Raw genomic sequence first — 16933 nt, forward strand, 5'->3', positions numbered from 1 at the left:
TAGGTATAGTTACCTCATCAAGTTCTACTTTCCTCCCACTCACTTCTTTCGAGAGAAACTCCTTCTCTAGAAAGGATCCATTCTTAGCAATCAATATCTTGCCTTCAGATCTGTGATAGAAGGTGTACCCAACAGTCTCCTTTGGGTATCCATGAAGAAACATTTCTCCAATTTGGGTTCGAGCTTATCAGGTTGAAGCTTTTTCACATAAGCATCACAACCCCAAACTTTAAGAAACGACAACTTGGGTTTCTTGCCAAACCACAGTTCATATGGTGCCGTCTCAACGGATTTAGATGGTGCCCTATTTAACGTGAATGTAGCCGTCTCTAAAGCATAACCCCAAAATGGTAGCGGTAAATCAGTAAGAGACATCATAGATCGCACCATATCTAATAAAGTGCGGTTACGACGTTCGGACACACCATTACGCTGTGGTGTTCCGGGTGGTGTGAGTTGCGAAACTATTCCACATTGTTTCAAATGAAGACAAAACTCGTAACTCAAATATTCTCCTCCATGATCAGATCGTAGAAACTTTATTTTCTTGGTACGATGATTTTCCACTTCACTCTGAAATTCTTTGAACTTTTCAAATATTTCAGACTTATGTTTCATTAAGTAGATATACCCATATCTTCTCAGATCATCTGTGAAGGTAAGAAAATAATGATACTCGCCGCGAGCCTCAACACTCATCGGACCGCATACATCAGTATGTATTATTTCCAACAAGTCTGTTGCTCGCTCCATTGTTCTGGAGAACGGAGTCTTAGTCATCTTGCACATGAGGCATGGTTCGCAAGCATCAAGTGATTCCAAAAGCCCATCAGCATGGACTTTCTTCATGCGCTTTACACCAATATGACCTAAACGGCAGTGCCACAAATAAGTTGCACTATCATTATTAAATTATATCTTTTGGCTTCAATACTATGAATATGTGTGTCACTACTATCGAGATTCAATAAAAATAGATCACTCATGAAGGGTGCATGACCATAAAAGATATTGCTCATATAAATAGAACAACCATTATTCTCTGATTTAAATGAATAACCATCTCGCATCAAACAAGATCCAGATATAATGTTCATGCTTAACGCTGGCACCAAATAACAATTATTCAGGTCTAAAACTAATCCCGAAGGTAGATGTAGAGGTAGCATGCCGACGGCAATCACATCGACTTTGGAACCATTTCCCACGCGCATCGTCACCTCGTCCTTAGCCAATCTTCGCTTAATCCGTAGTCCCTGTTTCGAGTTGCAAATATGAGCAACAGAAACAATATCAAATACCCAGGCACTATTGCGAGCATTAGTAAGGTACACATCAATAACATGTATATCAAATATACCTTTCACTTTGCCATCCTTCTTATCCGCCAAATACTTGGGGCAGTTCCGCTTCCAGTGACCAGTCCCTTTGCAGTAGAAGCACTCAGTCTCAGGCTTAGGTCCAGACTTGGGCTTCTTCACTTGAGCAGCAACTTGCTTGCTGTTCTTCTTGAAGTTCCCCTTCTTCCCTTTACCCTTTTTCTTGAAACTGGTGGTCTTGTTGACCATCAACACTTGATGCTCCTTCTTGATTTCTACCTCCGCAGCTTTTAGCATCGCGAAGAGCTCGGGAATTGTCTTATCCATCCCTTTGATATTATAGTTCATCATGAAGCTTTTGTAGCTTGGTGGCAGTGATCGAAGAACTCTGTCAATGACACTATCATCAGGAAGATTAACTCCCAGTTGAGTCAAGTGGTTGTGGTACCCAGACATTCTGAGTATATGTTCACTGACAGAACTATTCTCCTCATTTTGCAGCTGTAGAACTTATTGGAGACATCATATCTCTCAATCCGGGCATTTGCTTGAAATATTAACTTAAACTCCTGAAACATCTCATATGCTCCATGACGTTCAAAACGACGTTGAAGTCCCGGTTCTAAGCCATAAAGCATGGCACACTGAACTATCGAGTAGTCATCAGCTTTGCTCTGCCAGACATTCTTAACGTCATCAGTAGCATCTGCAGCAGGCCTGACACCTAGCGGTGCTTCCAGGACGTAATTCTTGTGCGCAGCAATGAGGATAATCCTCAAGTTACGGACCCAGTCCGTGTAGTTGCTACCATCATCTTTCAACTTAGATTTCTCTAGGAACGCATTAAAATTCAAAGGAACAGTAGCACGGGCCATTGATCTACAACAACATAGACATGCAAAATACTATCAGGTACTAAGTTCATGATAAATTAAAGTTCAATTAATCATATTACTTAAGAACTCCCACTTAGATAGACATCCCTCTAATCATCTAAGTGATCACGTGATCCAAATCAACAAATCCATGTCCGATCATCACGTGAGATGGAGTAGTTTTCAATGGTGAACATCACTATGTTGATCATATCTACTATATAATTCACGCTCGACATTTCGGTCTCAGTGTTCCGAGGCCATATCTGCATATGCTAGGCTCGTCAAGTTTAACCCGAGTATTCTGCGTGTGCAAAACTGGCTTGCACCCGTTGTATGTGAATGTAGAGCTTATCACACCCGATCATCACGTGGTGTCTCAACACGACGAACTGTCGCAACGGTGCATACTCAGGGAGAACACTTATACCTTAAAATTTAGTGAGAGATCATCTTATAATGCTACCGCCGAACTAAGCAAAATAAGATGCATAAAGGATAAACATCACATGCAATCAATATAAGTGATATGATATGGCCATCATCACCTTGTGCCTTTGATCTCCATCTCCAAAGCACCGTTATGATCACCATCGTCACTGGCTTGACACCTTGATCTCCATCGAAGCATCATTGTCGTCTCGCCAACTATTGCTTCTACGACTATCGCTACCTTTTAGTGATAAAGTAAAGCAATTACATGGCGATTGCATTTCATACAATAAAGCGACAACCATAAGGCTCCTGCCAGTTGCTGATAACTTTTACAAAAACATGATCATCTCGTACAACAATTTATATATCATCACGTCTTGACCATATCACATCACAACTTGCCCTGCAAAAACAAGTTAGATGTCCTCTACTTTGTTTGTTGCAAGTTTTACGTGGCTGCTACGGGCTTAGCAAGAACCGTTCTTACCTACGCATCAAAACCACAACGATTTTTCGTCAAGTGTGCTGTTTTAACCTTCAACAAGGACCGAGCGTAGTCACACTCGATTCAACTAAAGTTGGAGAAACAAACACCCACTTGGCACCTGTGTGCGAAGCACGGCGGTAGAACCAGTCTCATGAACGCGGTCATGTAATGTCGGTCTGTGCCGCTTCATCCAACAATACCGCCGAATCAAAGTATGACATGCTGGTAAGCAGTATGACTATTATTGCCCACAGCTCTTTGTGTTCTACTCATGCATATAACATCTACGCATAGACCTGGCTCGGATGCCACTGTTGGGGAACGCAGTAATTTCAAAAACAAATCCTACGAACACACAAGATCCATCTAGGTGATGCATAGCAACGAGCGGGAGAGTGTGTCCACGTACCCTCATAGACCGAAAAGCGGAAGCGTTAAGTAACGTGGTTGATGTAGTCGAACGTCTTCGCGATCCAACCGATCAAGTACCGAACGCACGGCACCTCCGCGATCTGTACACGTACAGCTCGGTGACGTCCCTCGAACTCTTGATCCAGCTGAGGCCGAGGGAGAGTTTCGTCAGCACGACGGCGTGGTGACGGTGATGATGAAGTTACCGACGCAGGGCTTCGCCTAAGCACTACGACAATATGACCGAGGTGGAAATCTGTGGAGGGGGGCACCGCACACGGCTAAGAAATCAACTTATGTGTCCATGGGGTGCCCCTCCCCTGTGTATAAAGGAGTGGAGGAGGGGGCTGGCCGGCCTCATGGGGCACGCCCCAAGGGGGGAAATCCTACTCCTACTAGGAGTAGGTTCCCCCCTTTCCTAGTCCAACTAGGAGGGGAAGGAAGGGGAAGAGGGAGAGAAGGAAAGGGGGGCCGGCCCCCCTCCCCAATTCGGATTGGGCTTGGGGGGGCGCGCGCCTCCACCTGGCCGCCTCCTCCTCTCTTCCACTAAAGCCCATGAAGGCTCATTAACCCCCCGGGGGTTCCGGTAACCCCTCGGTACTCCCAAAAATGCCCGAACTTATTCAAAACCTTTCCGGTGTCCAAACATAACCTTCCAATATATCAATCTTCATGTCTCGACCATTTCGAGACTCCTCGTCATGTCCGTGATGACATCCGGGACTCCGAACTACCTTCGGTACATCAAAACACGTAAACTCATAATACCGATCGTCATCGAACGTTAAGCGTGCGGACCCTACGGGTTCGAGAACTATGTAGACATGACCGAGACTCATTTCCGGTCAATAACCAATAGCGGAACCGGGATGCGCATATTGGCTCCCACATATTCTACGAAGATCTTTATCGGTCAAACCACATAACAACATACGTTGTTCCCTTTGTCATCGGTATGTTACTTGCGCGAGATTTGATCGTCGGTATCACTATACCTAGTTCAATCTCGTTACCGGCAAGTCTCTTTACTCGTTCCGTAATGCATCATCCTGCAACTAACTTATTAGTCACATTGCTTGCAAGGCTTATAGTGATGTGCATTACCGAGAGGGCCCAGAGATACCTCTCCGACATTCGGAGTGACAAATCCTAATCTCGATCTATGCCAACTCAACAAACATCATCGGAGACACCTGTAGAGCATCTTTATAATCACCCAGTTACGTTGTGATGTTTGATAGCACACTAAGTGTTCCTCCGGTATTTGGGAGTTGCATAATCTCATAGTCATAGGAACATGTATAAGTCATGAAGAAAGCAATAGCAACAAACTAAACGATCATCGTGCTAAGCTAACATATGGGTCTTGTCAATCACATCATTTTCTAATGATGTGACCCCGTTCAAAAAATGACAACTCATGTCTATGGCTAGGAAACTTAACCATCTTTAATTAACGAGCTAGTCAAGTAGAGGCATCTTAGTGACATTCTATTTGTCTATGTACTCACACATGTACTAAGTTTCCGGTTAATAAAATTCTAGCATGAATAATAAAAATTTATCATGATATAAGGAAATACTAAATAATAACTTTATTATTGCCTCTAGGGCATATTTCCTTCATATATATAGTCTAACAAACTTAAATTGTGCCCAGTCTTATTTTAGCTCTTGGCTGAACACATGCACGTACTAGATGGCGCCAAGGAGGCGGTCCCCGAGGACACGCCATTTCCCTACTCCACAAGAACGACGACGTACCACTGCCCCACTAGTCGCCGCCTCCTCCAGCAGCTCCTTCCCTGCCGCTGCCGGACAGAAGGAAGCGACCGGCGAGGACTGTCCTTATTATTGTGAGAGCAGGTCTCCACCCCCTCCCGAAGATGTCCAGCGCCATCTTCCCCTCCGGGCCGATGTTGGGATGGTACACCAGCAGAGACGTGTCAGAGCAACTCCAACGGGGCGACCCAAATGGACGCGCGCTTTGTCCGCTTTTCGTCCGTTTGGGTCGGCCAGGCGAACATGCGCATCCGCATTCTCAAATGGATCGGCTTGACGGCCCAACGGGAGACGGACCCAAATCTACCGGCGTAGGAAAAAAATAGCTCACAGAAATAAACATAATTAAACATTAAGTGGTCGGTCAACCGCCGGCCAAAGTCCACTTAAACCTAATTAAACATTAATTAAAACATATAAAAAAGTTTGCGCCCGCATGCTGCCCTAGACGTCGTCGGCCTTTCCCTTGACGTCGACGTCGCCACCGCCATCGCCGCCGGTGAGGTCGATGAAGACGGGAGCAGGGCTAGTCCACCCGAACGCCGCTTGGTACGCTACCAGGACAGCCTCCTCCGGCATCTGCTCGGACGGCGGCATTGTGGACCGCCGGGCGCGCTCCTCGTCGTCCTCCTCCTCCTCCTCCTCCTAAAGCCGCAGCGCTTCCGCGTCGTGGTGCAGCAGCTGCTCCCAACCCATCTGCTGCTCGCCGTCGGCCTGCTCCTTGGCGAGCCAGTGTGCTTTCCAGCGCTCAAGGTGGGCCGCCTCCTCCTCCAGCATCGCGGCATAGTGGACCGGAGGCACGCTCACCCACTCGTGGTACTCGCCGGTCCACGTGTAGGCCTTCTCCGGCCAAGTGGGTAGAGGCAGGGAGTGCTTTCGCGTCGGCTTCGGATCCGGCTTGGGCTCGAGGACGGGCGGCGGCGGTGGCGGAGGCGGGACGAAGAGCGGGCTGTGGACGGAGTCCCCCACCACCGACAAGGCAAGGGCATGCTCGAGCCCATCCCAATATGCGTCCTCCTCGAGCCGGCTAGCCTCCAACACGTGCTGCAGGGCCTCCTCGAGGGCGGCATGGTACTCCGCCTCCGCCTCCATTTCCTCCGGCTCTACCAGCGGGGGCGGCGGTGGAAACGTCGGCGGGTTGGTGTCGACGCCTAGCCGCCGTTGCTCCTCGTGTTCGGGGGCAAACTAAGCCTCCCAATTGGGAGAGTCGGCGGCGTATTCGGGCATCCGCCGCTGCGCCGGCGTGAGCTGCACCCGGTGCGTGCGCACCTTCTCGTCGTGCGCCCGCTGTGTCCGCGGAACCGCCGGCAGCGGGATCCGGTGCGGATTCACGTGCCAGTGGTGTGGCAGCGTGATGTTGGGGCAAGGCAGCGGCTGCCTGTAGTCCCAGTGCCACCGCGCTTGGTGCACCGGGATGTGCAGACGCCGGCGACCTCGGCGGACACGCGCCGGCGGCGGAGGAGGAGGGGGAGGAGGAGCACGGGAGGATGAGGCGCCGGGGGTGCACTTGCCCTTGCCGCTGCTACTGCCGCAGAGGCCCATTGCCTGCTAGGGTTTGGTGGTGTCGCCGGCGAGGAAGCATAAGGGGGTGGTGGGGGGCCAGATGTGGACGGAAGTGAATGAGGCAGGCCCCCGCCGCACGCGTGGGTTAAAAAAGGACGCTTCTACTGGCTGACTAATGGGCCCGCTGTTGGTGGTCGTCATAAATTAGACGACGGGCGGTAGTTGGATGGCCGCCAAGTGGGACCACGGTGGATATTGAGAAGACGCGCGGCGCGTCCGCTTTCCGTTCGCGCCGACGCATTTCAGGCACAATTTTAGGCTGGAAATGGGTCGGCGTGGACGCCAGGCGGACGCGATTTGGGTTTGGGTCGGCACGTTGGGCCTCCACTTTTATCCACGCCAACCCAAACGGACGCAGACGAACAAAATGGATTACCCCATTGAAGTTGCTCTTAGGATACATTTGGGATGAACACGAGCAGTCAAACAAATGACGATCGATCGGTCGATCTTTTTTGGAGGAAGCAAGCAGCTAGAGGTAAAATGAAAAATTGAGCTTACCGCTACCTACCGGCGGCTGCGTAGCCAATCATCTAGTGACACCTCATACCGTATAGTAACTTGTGTGTTGTCTAAAAGTTTGCAATGTTTATGATATGTTGGTATTTCACCAGCTGGTCCGCTAGCAGAGTACTACTTTGTCGGACTAGCGGACCCGACGTACTACTTTTTATCAGACATCGACATGCATGCATCTGCATCTTCTCTCTCGTCTCCAAACAAATCCATGGAATTTATTTCATCTTATTTGAATAAAGCATTCATATCTTTTAAACCATAAGTTCATATTTGAAATAATTTATATATTTGAACTCTTGACGCAAAGACCTTTAGAACTAGACGATCTTGAATACATTTCAAACACATTTAAATTTCTACGTTCCACATTTTGTATGTGAAACAAACACATTTCACATGAAAAATATGGAATAAACCTTCTCTCCATAGAAATACGTGGAACCAACCTATTTCACTAGAAACATATTTTAACCTAAATATGAAGCTGAAATAACTACTTGTGAAACTGATTATTTGGAAATGTGTAACATTTTATTTTAAAAGTGTGAGATATGTCACTTCACAAATGTGCAGTTGAAATTGATGTGATTTTTATGAAATAAGCCAGTAACATATTTCATAATTGTGAAAAATACCTACAGAAAGTAAAATTGTAATATACGATTGTGAAACTGATTATTTAAAAATGTGAAAACAGTCTATTTCAAAATGTGAAATTCTAATATACGATTGTGAGACTGATTATTTGAAAATATAACATATTTCACTCTTTTGAAATAAATGATTAAACATTTTCAAATAATCAATTTCATAACCGTACATTATCCTTTCACTTTCCGTGGTTACTATTTCACAATTAAAAACATAAGTTTCGCTTTTCACTGGCTTGTTTCACAAAAAAACATCTATTTCAATTGCACATTTCGCAAATAATCTATTTCACTCTTTTGAAATAAATTGCTTCACATTTTCAAATAAACGGTTTCACAAGTTGACATTTCCATATATTTTTTTTCACCTTCATGACCTATATTTCACTTTCCACTATCTTGTTTCACGAAAAAACACAATTTTCATGTGAAATAGGTTTGTCCCACATACGAAATGTGAAACGTTGAATTTTAAATGTGTTTGAAAAAGTATCCAAAACCGGTTTAGTTCTAAAAGTCTTGATGTCAGAAGTTCAAATATATAAATTATTTCAAAACGGGCTTATGTTTTAAAGGATATAAATGTTTTTAGTTGGCTAAGATGAAATAAAGTCCATGAAATTGTTTGCAAGGGAGAGAGAAGAAACCAATAATGCATGCGCGTGTGAGAGAAGAGAGAGAGAGTGAGTTGTCACATCCATGTCTCTATGGAAGGAAAAAATGGTGGGAGCCCCTAGATGTATTAGATCTGGTGTTCATTTTGTATAGAAAAGAAGTAGAAATAACAATTATCTATGGTTCGGATCTTAAAGCAGCTTGTGTATTGTGTATGGTTGAATCGTTACGGGTAGGTAACGTTAACGATCAAAAACAGTCTCTACAGCTAGAGGCCAGTGCCGACTCCCCTTGGTTTTGAAGGTGAGCTTGATGGGCTTGAAGGCGTAGTCCTTGGGGTACGCGACGTTGATGGGGAATGTGCCGCCGACGTAGGGGCTGCCATGGGGGTCGTCGAGGATCACCGTCCGTCACGGGTGACGCGCCGGGCCGGTAGAACGCCGTCGGGTCGATCCAAAGCTGTTTCAGCTCGTTGTGGATCCGCCTGATCACCGGGGCAGGCTCCGACATGGTCAGTGCTGGCGGTCGTGCGCACCTCCTCCCTATTCCCGTGTGCCCAGCCTCCGTGGGCTAGCTGTCAGTTTCGTGGCGCAAGGAAATCTACACTCTAGCTAGATAGATGCTCACAGCTCGGCTCGGATGCTTTATATGGATGGCTTTGGCCACTCGCGGCTTCGGGAGACAGAACGGTGGGGTGGGTTGTTAGAGCGTCTTTAGCAGATCATGCAATCGGGCGGCCTGCAAAACTTTTTTATTTACGGGATGGTTTTACGTAATCTGTTCCGCCAGAGCGCTCACGGCACCGAATAAATTTGCATATTTCAATATACGAATATATAAATGGTCCGAAATTGTTCAAATCACAAGACAATAATAGTTTTCATTACAACAAATGTTCAAATTTAAATTATTATTACAACACCAAATTGTTCAGATGTCACACAAATAGAAATGAATAAAAATGGGGATCTATCTCCCCCTATAGAGTTGCCACCGACGCTCAATAAGATCATGTTGTAGTTGGTTGTGTAAATCATGGTTCTCGATCTTCCGGTAGGTCTCAAGAAATGCAGTGATCTCATTTGCGTCCCTGGCAGGCTTCACACGGCTACCAACATTGTCATAGTTGTATTCCAAGTCCAAATCCCTCTCATCCTGGACGATCATGTTGTGTAAAATTACACAAGCAGTCATGATGTTACCGAGGGTTTTTTTATCTCATAAGCGAGCAGGACCTCGAACAATGGCAAACCAAGCTTGCAACACACCAAATGTCGTCTCGATATTCTTTCGGCAAGCCTCTTGTGCTTCAGAATTTTTTTGTGCTTCTTAATTTTAGGGTCACTAATGTTCTTCACAAATATTGACCATGAAGGAAAAATACTATCGGCAAGATAGTACCTCATGGTATAGTCATGGCCATTGACGGTATAGTTGCAAGCCGGAGCTTTGCCACTAGCTAGCTGAGCAAATAGATGAGATCTTTGCAAAACATTGATATCATTGAGAGACCCCGGCAAGCCAAAGAAGCAATGCCAAATCCATAGATCATGTGAAGCCACAACTTCAAGCACGATGGTGGGTTTACGTTTGTGGCCGGTGTATTGCCCTGCCAAGCCACCGGATAGTTCTTCCACCTCCAATGCATGCAATCAATACTACCTAGCATGTCCAGTCATCCCCTTGCTTCATTCATTGCCATGAGCTTCTTTGTGTCTTCTTCATTCGGAGCTCGAAGGTACTCCGGGCCAAACACCCGGGCATTGTCTTCGGAAATACGGACACATTTGATGGTGGTAGTTTCGCCAATGCAAAGATATTCATCCGCTTAGTCGACGGGAACACCATATGCAATCACTCTTATCGCCGCCGATTTTTTTTGATATGCACTAGAGCCAATCAAACCGGTGGCATTCCTACGCCGAGTGAAGAACGGTAATTTTGCTCGCAAGCCTCGACGATGCAAACAAAAAGTGACCTACGCATTTGATATATCCTACGAAAGAGGTTAGCCGGATATGTCGGTACCTCGACGAAGTAGCCTTTCATGAGCATCTTGTCATCGAGAGCTCGGTTGCGGGGAATGCATAGCTGGCCGACCGTGAATCCGCGCAGCGTTTTCTTTGGCCCAGCCTCAAATTCGTCCACGAGATGCAACAACACTAGGTTGTCCACATCATCGGTGAGGATCATCTCTTCTATGTCCGAATCATCGGATGAAGACGACGAGGACGAACTCCAATCCATCTACAAAATGCACACAAAACGGCCATAAATTTCACCCGAACCAACTCCGCGTCAAATCACCAACGGGAACCGTGGGTGTTGGACATACCTTGCCGTCTGAAGCAAAGCCGCACCGCGTCGCGCTCTTCTTATCCCCCGCTGGGCTACGCAAAGCCTCGCCATGCCGCCCCTTTCTACTCCCCGCCGGCCAAAACAAATCCGCGCCACCCTCTTCCTCCGACGCGTGCGGGCGAGCGCCATCGATTTCGAGGCTCACCGGCGCCGGAACCAACCACATCCGCCTGCTAAAAGCCCACGCACCGAGATCCGAGGCAGATCCATGGCACCGGCGACGTCCGCGAGCATCGGACAGAAATGGGCACCCCCGCTACCAAAACAAGGTGGAATGGATGTGGCACGGGGCGGCGCGCAGCAGCCGGGTGCAGCAACTAGGAACGGGGATGTGTGGCGGCGGCGGGGACTGGAGGCGAGAACTGAAGCCGGCGAAAGTGGGTCCGCACCAAGGGAAAGGGGGGCTGGCAAATCCGGGTGAAATCCCGCGCATATGAAGGAAATGGGCTCGCCGATTCGGGATCCCATAATTTTTTGTGTGGGACATGTGGATTTGGAGGAACCGTTCGTGACGGGTATACAGGATCAAACCCGCAAACTGGCAGTTATTATACCGGATGACCCGACTTGCGAGATCTGCTAGAGACTTGCTCTTCCCATAAAATTTTACCCTTAAATTTGAGGGGTCATTTCATTTATCCTATTTGTTTTGTTGTAGCCAAGTTCAGAGGCATTCAGTAGCTATTTGCTGTGGACGGGGCTTGCCTGCTCCCCCCTAGTCGTGCTCCCATCCAGTTCGATAAAATCCAACACCGCACGCAAACCAACCTGTGGTTGGATGGTTAGAGGGACTGTGGTATCCCCAGCCCACCAGGGTTCAAATCCTGGTGCTCGCATTTGTTCCTGGATTTATTTCAGGATTTCCGGCGATGCGCATTCAGTGGGAGGAGACGTTCCCGTCGACGATGAGGTGCCTACGGTGACTTCGTAAATCTCAAAATGATATGCCGGCACAGTCTTTTGGAGGTGCTCATAGGAGTAGGGTGTGCGTATGTGTGTTCATAGGGGTGAATGTATGCGCGTATATATGAGCGCTTGTGATGTTCAAAAAAAAATCCAACAGCACACCGCCCGCAGCCTCCGTTTCCCCCGAAAGGAAAAACCAGCCCAGTTGCCCCACCTCTCCATCCGTTTTCTCTAACACAAAAACCAACAAAATACCAGGCGATCCATAGGTTGGAAACACCGATCGATTGGGAGAAATCAGAAGTGTCTCTTCTACATGCTCTTCCGGTGTGGAACAAATTAGAAGCCTTGGTCGGAGTTGGCTGGAGAGCTGCCCATGATGGGTGTGACCTATTTATTTGCGTAGGGCGACACTGGGTTGGAAGAGAGATGGAAGGAGACGGACACGTACAGGACACATATGTTGTGGTTTGAGGCGGCCCAACAGTGCGAGGAAGATCGCAGCCAACTTCGACAACTCCGGCAAGCAGTATACTTCCTCCGTCCGGAAATACTTGTCCTAAAAATGGATAAAATGGATGTATCTATAACAACAAAAACAAAAACAACAAAGCCTTTAGTCTCAAACAAGTTGGGGTAGGCTAGAGGTGAAACCCATAAGATCTCGCAACCAACTCATGGCTCTGGCACATGTATAGCAAGCTTCCACGTACCTCTGTCCATAGCTAGCTCTTTGGTGATACTCCAATCCTTCAGGTCGATAAAATGGATGTATCTATAACTAAAATAAGTCAAGATACCACTACTAGGGAAAACTTTATACACAGAATCTTAGCAGCAGCGCGACACAAAAAGAGGCGCTACTGCTAATTAGCAGTAGCGATGTTAGGAAAAGCGCGCTGCTGATGAAAATTTAGCAGTAGCGCGTGATGGATAGACCGCGCTGCTACAAAAATGTACCGACAGTACCCAACAACCTAAGTTTACCAGCAGCGCGGTGGCATGATGCGCGCTACTGCTAAAGCAATAGTAGCAGCGCGCTTTTTAATCACGTCGTGCTGCTAATTTTGAAATTGTCCACACGGTTGGCCCGTTTAGCAGTAGCTCGTGTGAGAAAAGCGGGCTGCTGCTACACCCTTAGCAGCAGCACGCTTTGCCACCCGCGCTACTGCTAAGGCGCAGTACCCCACCACCTTTCCCCACCCGTCCTTCCCTCCCCCATTTCCTCTCCTCCCTTTCCCCTACCTCCCACATCCTCCCTCTCTCACTCTTCTTCTTCCTCAAGACTCCCCCCCATTACTCTCCCTCTTCTACCTACCTTTCTCTCTCTTCATTACTCCTAGCTAACTACACCACCTCCATTAATGCATCTCCTTTATCTTTTTTCCTTCCCCCTCCACTAGTTGAACTTGTCTCCTCCCAAATTAGCTAGCTAGGTAGATGTAGCATTTAGTCAAGTGACCTATTTGCCCCCTAATTAGACCTATCTTTGTCAAGAAGAGCTTTGTGCACTTTTGATCTCCCTACATCATCATCTCCACCGTGTGCTCGATCTCGAGATAGAGGTGATTAAAATTTCATGCTTTTGCAAAATGGAAATATGTGTATGTGTGTGTGATATGATAATTGGGCAATATGATGGAAATTGTGTGTGTGGCATGAGTTGACGCCTTGTGCTTTTGAGTTTCCTATGTTTTGCCGAAATGTCGATTTATTTCCGTTTCGGCGAATTCCGGGCAAACTCTAGATCTATATATGTCCTATTTTTAGGGAAGGTCATGCCGAATTTTTGTATGACTTTGATGCATGCACGCATTTTTATAATCAATTTGTTTATTCTTACCGTGCAGACGTTCATGATGGTCAGTGGAACGATGGTGCACAGGTGGTTGCGGTCGGCGGTGCAGGACATGAAAGGAAATAACCTGACAGAGGTTTTATGTCCGTGTCGAAAATGCAAAGGAATAGTTTGGCTCGACCCCTATGAGGATGGTCGTGTCGAAGCGCACCTGCTCATGACTGGTTTCATGGATGGCTATACTCGGTGGATAATTGAAGATGAGGATGATGATGTTGAGGACGCCGACGGGGCAGGAAATGATGACACGGGGCAAGATGAAGAGATGATCGATAATGGCGGCGGGGAAGAGGCCGGACATGGCGGCGGAGAAGGGGCCGGACATGGCGGCGGAGAGAACGACGTGGGCTCCACGCAGCAGATTTCGTCGGTACTAAGTTCAATCGTGCGGGACCCTCATGTTCAAGCACTGCTTCGCAAGGAGACAAGTACTGAGAGAGCTTCTTCTAGAGAGGAGGCTAAGCTGGAGCAACTGGTGGTAAACTCGAACACTCCATTGTATGATGGTTGCAATCCTGAGGTGACCCACATGAGTTTCATGCTCCAACTCCTGAAGACGAAGGCTAAAAACAAATGGACCGACACTAGCCTCGATGAGCATCTCAAGTACCTAAAGGATGTTCTTCCCGCGGGGAATCTATGTCCTACTAGTGTTGATGAGGCCAAGAAGATAGTGTGCCCTCTTGATCTACCGCACGTTAGATACTATGCATGCATCAATGATTGCATAATTTATCGGAAGGAGCACGCGGAAAAAACAAGCTGTCCGGTGTGCAATGCTTCTCGATACAAGAAGGCCGGGAAGAAATGTCGCTAGAAAGTTGTATGGTACTTACCGATCACTCCCCGTCTCCAGCGGTATTTTGTAGATCTCAAGGAAGCAAAGCTAATGCGCTGGCACGCGGAGAGGAAGAAGCCCGACGATGGAGATGATCCGAAGCTGAGACACGTCAAGGATGGAAGCCAGTGGAGAGCGTTGAACAGCTTCTATCGGTATTTCGAATGTGATGCAAAGAACATCATGCTCGGCGCGTGTACCGATGGCATGAATCCGTTTGGCAACCAGAACACCAACTATAGCACATGGCCCGTGTTTGTATGGATGTACAACCTCCCCCTGGTTGTGCATGAAGTCGAAGTACATTCACATGAGCATGCTTATTCAAGGGCCGAAACAACCAGGAAATAATATTAATTTGTATCTGGGGCTACTTCAAGAGGAGTTAGACACATTATGGAAAACACCGGCCAAGACATGGGCGCCAGCAAAGGCGAGTATTTTTACATCAGAGCCGCGCTAATCACGACGGTGCACGACTATCTCGGTTACGGATATGTCGCAGGCCAGGTGTGCCATGGATATTGCGGATGCATGCGGTGCATGGATGATACGACGTCTCAGCAGCTAACGTCAAGGAAAGATGGCGGGTCTGAGAAAATCGTGTACATGGGGCATCGAAGATGGCTCGAACAGGACGACCCGTGGAGAAACCGTGGAGATCTATTCAATGGTCACGCTGAGCATCGAGGACCTCCACGTAAGCGGAGGGGTGCCGAAATCGACGAGCTGTTGAAAAACTGGAAGGAGTGCCCCGCGCCGGGAAAGATGATGAAAAAGGCGCCGGAGCCGCTGCTGAAGGTATGGAAGACGAGGTCTGTGTTCTGGGACTTGGAGTACTGGCACAAACTCGATACACCTCATTGCCTTGATCAAATGCATATATGTAAGAATGTCCTTGAGAGCTTGCTCGCGACACTAATGAACATGCCGGATAAGACCAAGGATGGGCCGAAGGCAAGAAAAGACTTGCAAGATTTGAAAATCAGGGAAGATCTGCACATGCCGCCCCGTAAAATGTCAAACAAGACAGAGACGGAGACAGAGGCACGGGAGAAGAAGGGCAAGAAAATAAAGAAAGAGGATTATTGCCCCCCTTCTTGCTTCACCTTAAGTCAGGCTGAGATCGGTCAATTCTTTAAGTGCCTTACCGGAGTCAAAGTTAGTTCCGGTTACTGTGGCAAGATAAGCAGATATCTAGACACGGACAAGAAAAGGTTCAGCGGGATGAAGTCCCATGACTGTCATGTGATGATGACGCAGATACTACCTGTTGCCGTTAGAGGGATAATGGACAAGCACGTCCGTGACACGCTTATTGGTCTCTGCAACTTTTTCGACGTCATCTCTCGAAAGTCGATCAGTCTGAAGCAGCTCCGAAGGCTACATGAAGAGATTGTTGTGATACTGAATGAGCTTGAGATGTACTTCCCGCCCGCGTTCTTTGACGTGATGGTGCATCTGTGTGTTCATATTGTGGACGACATAATAGACCCGGGGCCGTCATTTCTGCACAACATGATACCGTTTGAGAGGATGAATGGGATCATCAAAGGATTCGTTCGTAACATGTCCCGTTCGGATGGAAGCATCGTCCAGGGCTATCTGACACAAGAGTGCATCTCTTTCTGCGAGAATTTTCTATATGGCGCAGACCTGCAGCCGCCTGGTGTTAGTGTTGGTTTGCCCGTTAACAAGCACGATGGGAGGCTCGAAGGAGAAGGTCACTCCAACGGTCGGAGGGAACTGCGCGTGGCATACTCAGATCGACACAGCGACTTTGACAGAGCAAACATGGTAGTGCTACAACACCTAGACGAGGTAGATCCTTTCGTGGCACTGCACAAAGAAATTATCGCAAAGAAGTATCATGACCGGGGGGTATGCAGGACGGACGCCGAAGTTACTAAAGAGCACAACTCCACTTTCCTACATTGGTTCAAAGAGCATATTATTTCCAATCCCCCGGAGGAGGGCTCTAAGGACGGATTGCTCATATACGCCTTAGCACATGGCCCCTCGCCCAACCTCGTAACCTATCAGGCATACGATATCAACGGATACACGTTCTACACGGAGGCCAAAGATATGGACAGTGATGATCAGAACTCAGGGGTGACGATAGAATGCATGACCGGCAGCGACAACGGCGCAACTGAAAGATTTTACGGAAGGGTCGACGAGATCTGGGAGCTTGACTACGCTGGACTGCACAACACGACGATGTTCCGTGTCAGATGGGCTAAGAATGTCAAAAGAGAAAACCGGGATTTCACTACCATGACTATACCCGACGCCAAGAGCGCTACCGTGAACG

General features: G+C 47.7%; 1 pseudogene; it reads right to left on the bottom strand.

Annotated features, from left to right (window-relative positions):
* Positions 1 to 5222: 5222 nt before the first annotated feature.
* Positions 5223 to 9166, bottom strand: LOC109743140 (uncharacterized; annotated as a pseudogene).
* Between the last annotated feature and the right edge of the window lie 7767 nt (positions 9167 to 16933).

This window comes from Aegilops tauschii, chromosome 6 (genome assembly GCF_002575655.3).
Source record: "Aegilops tauschii subsp. strangulata cultivar AL8/78 chromosome 6, Aet v6.0, whole genome shotgun sequence".
Taxonomy (NCBI): Eukaryota; Viridiplantae; Streptophyta; class Magnoliopsida; order Poales; family Poaceae; genus Aegilops; species Aegilops tauschii.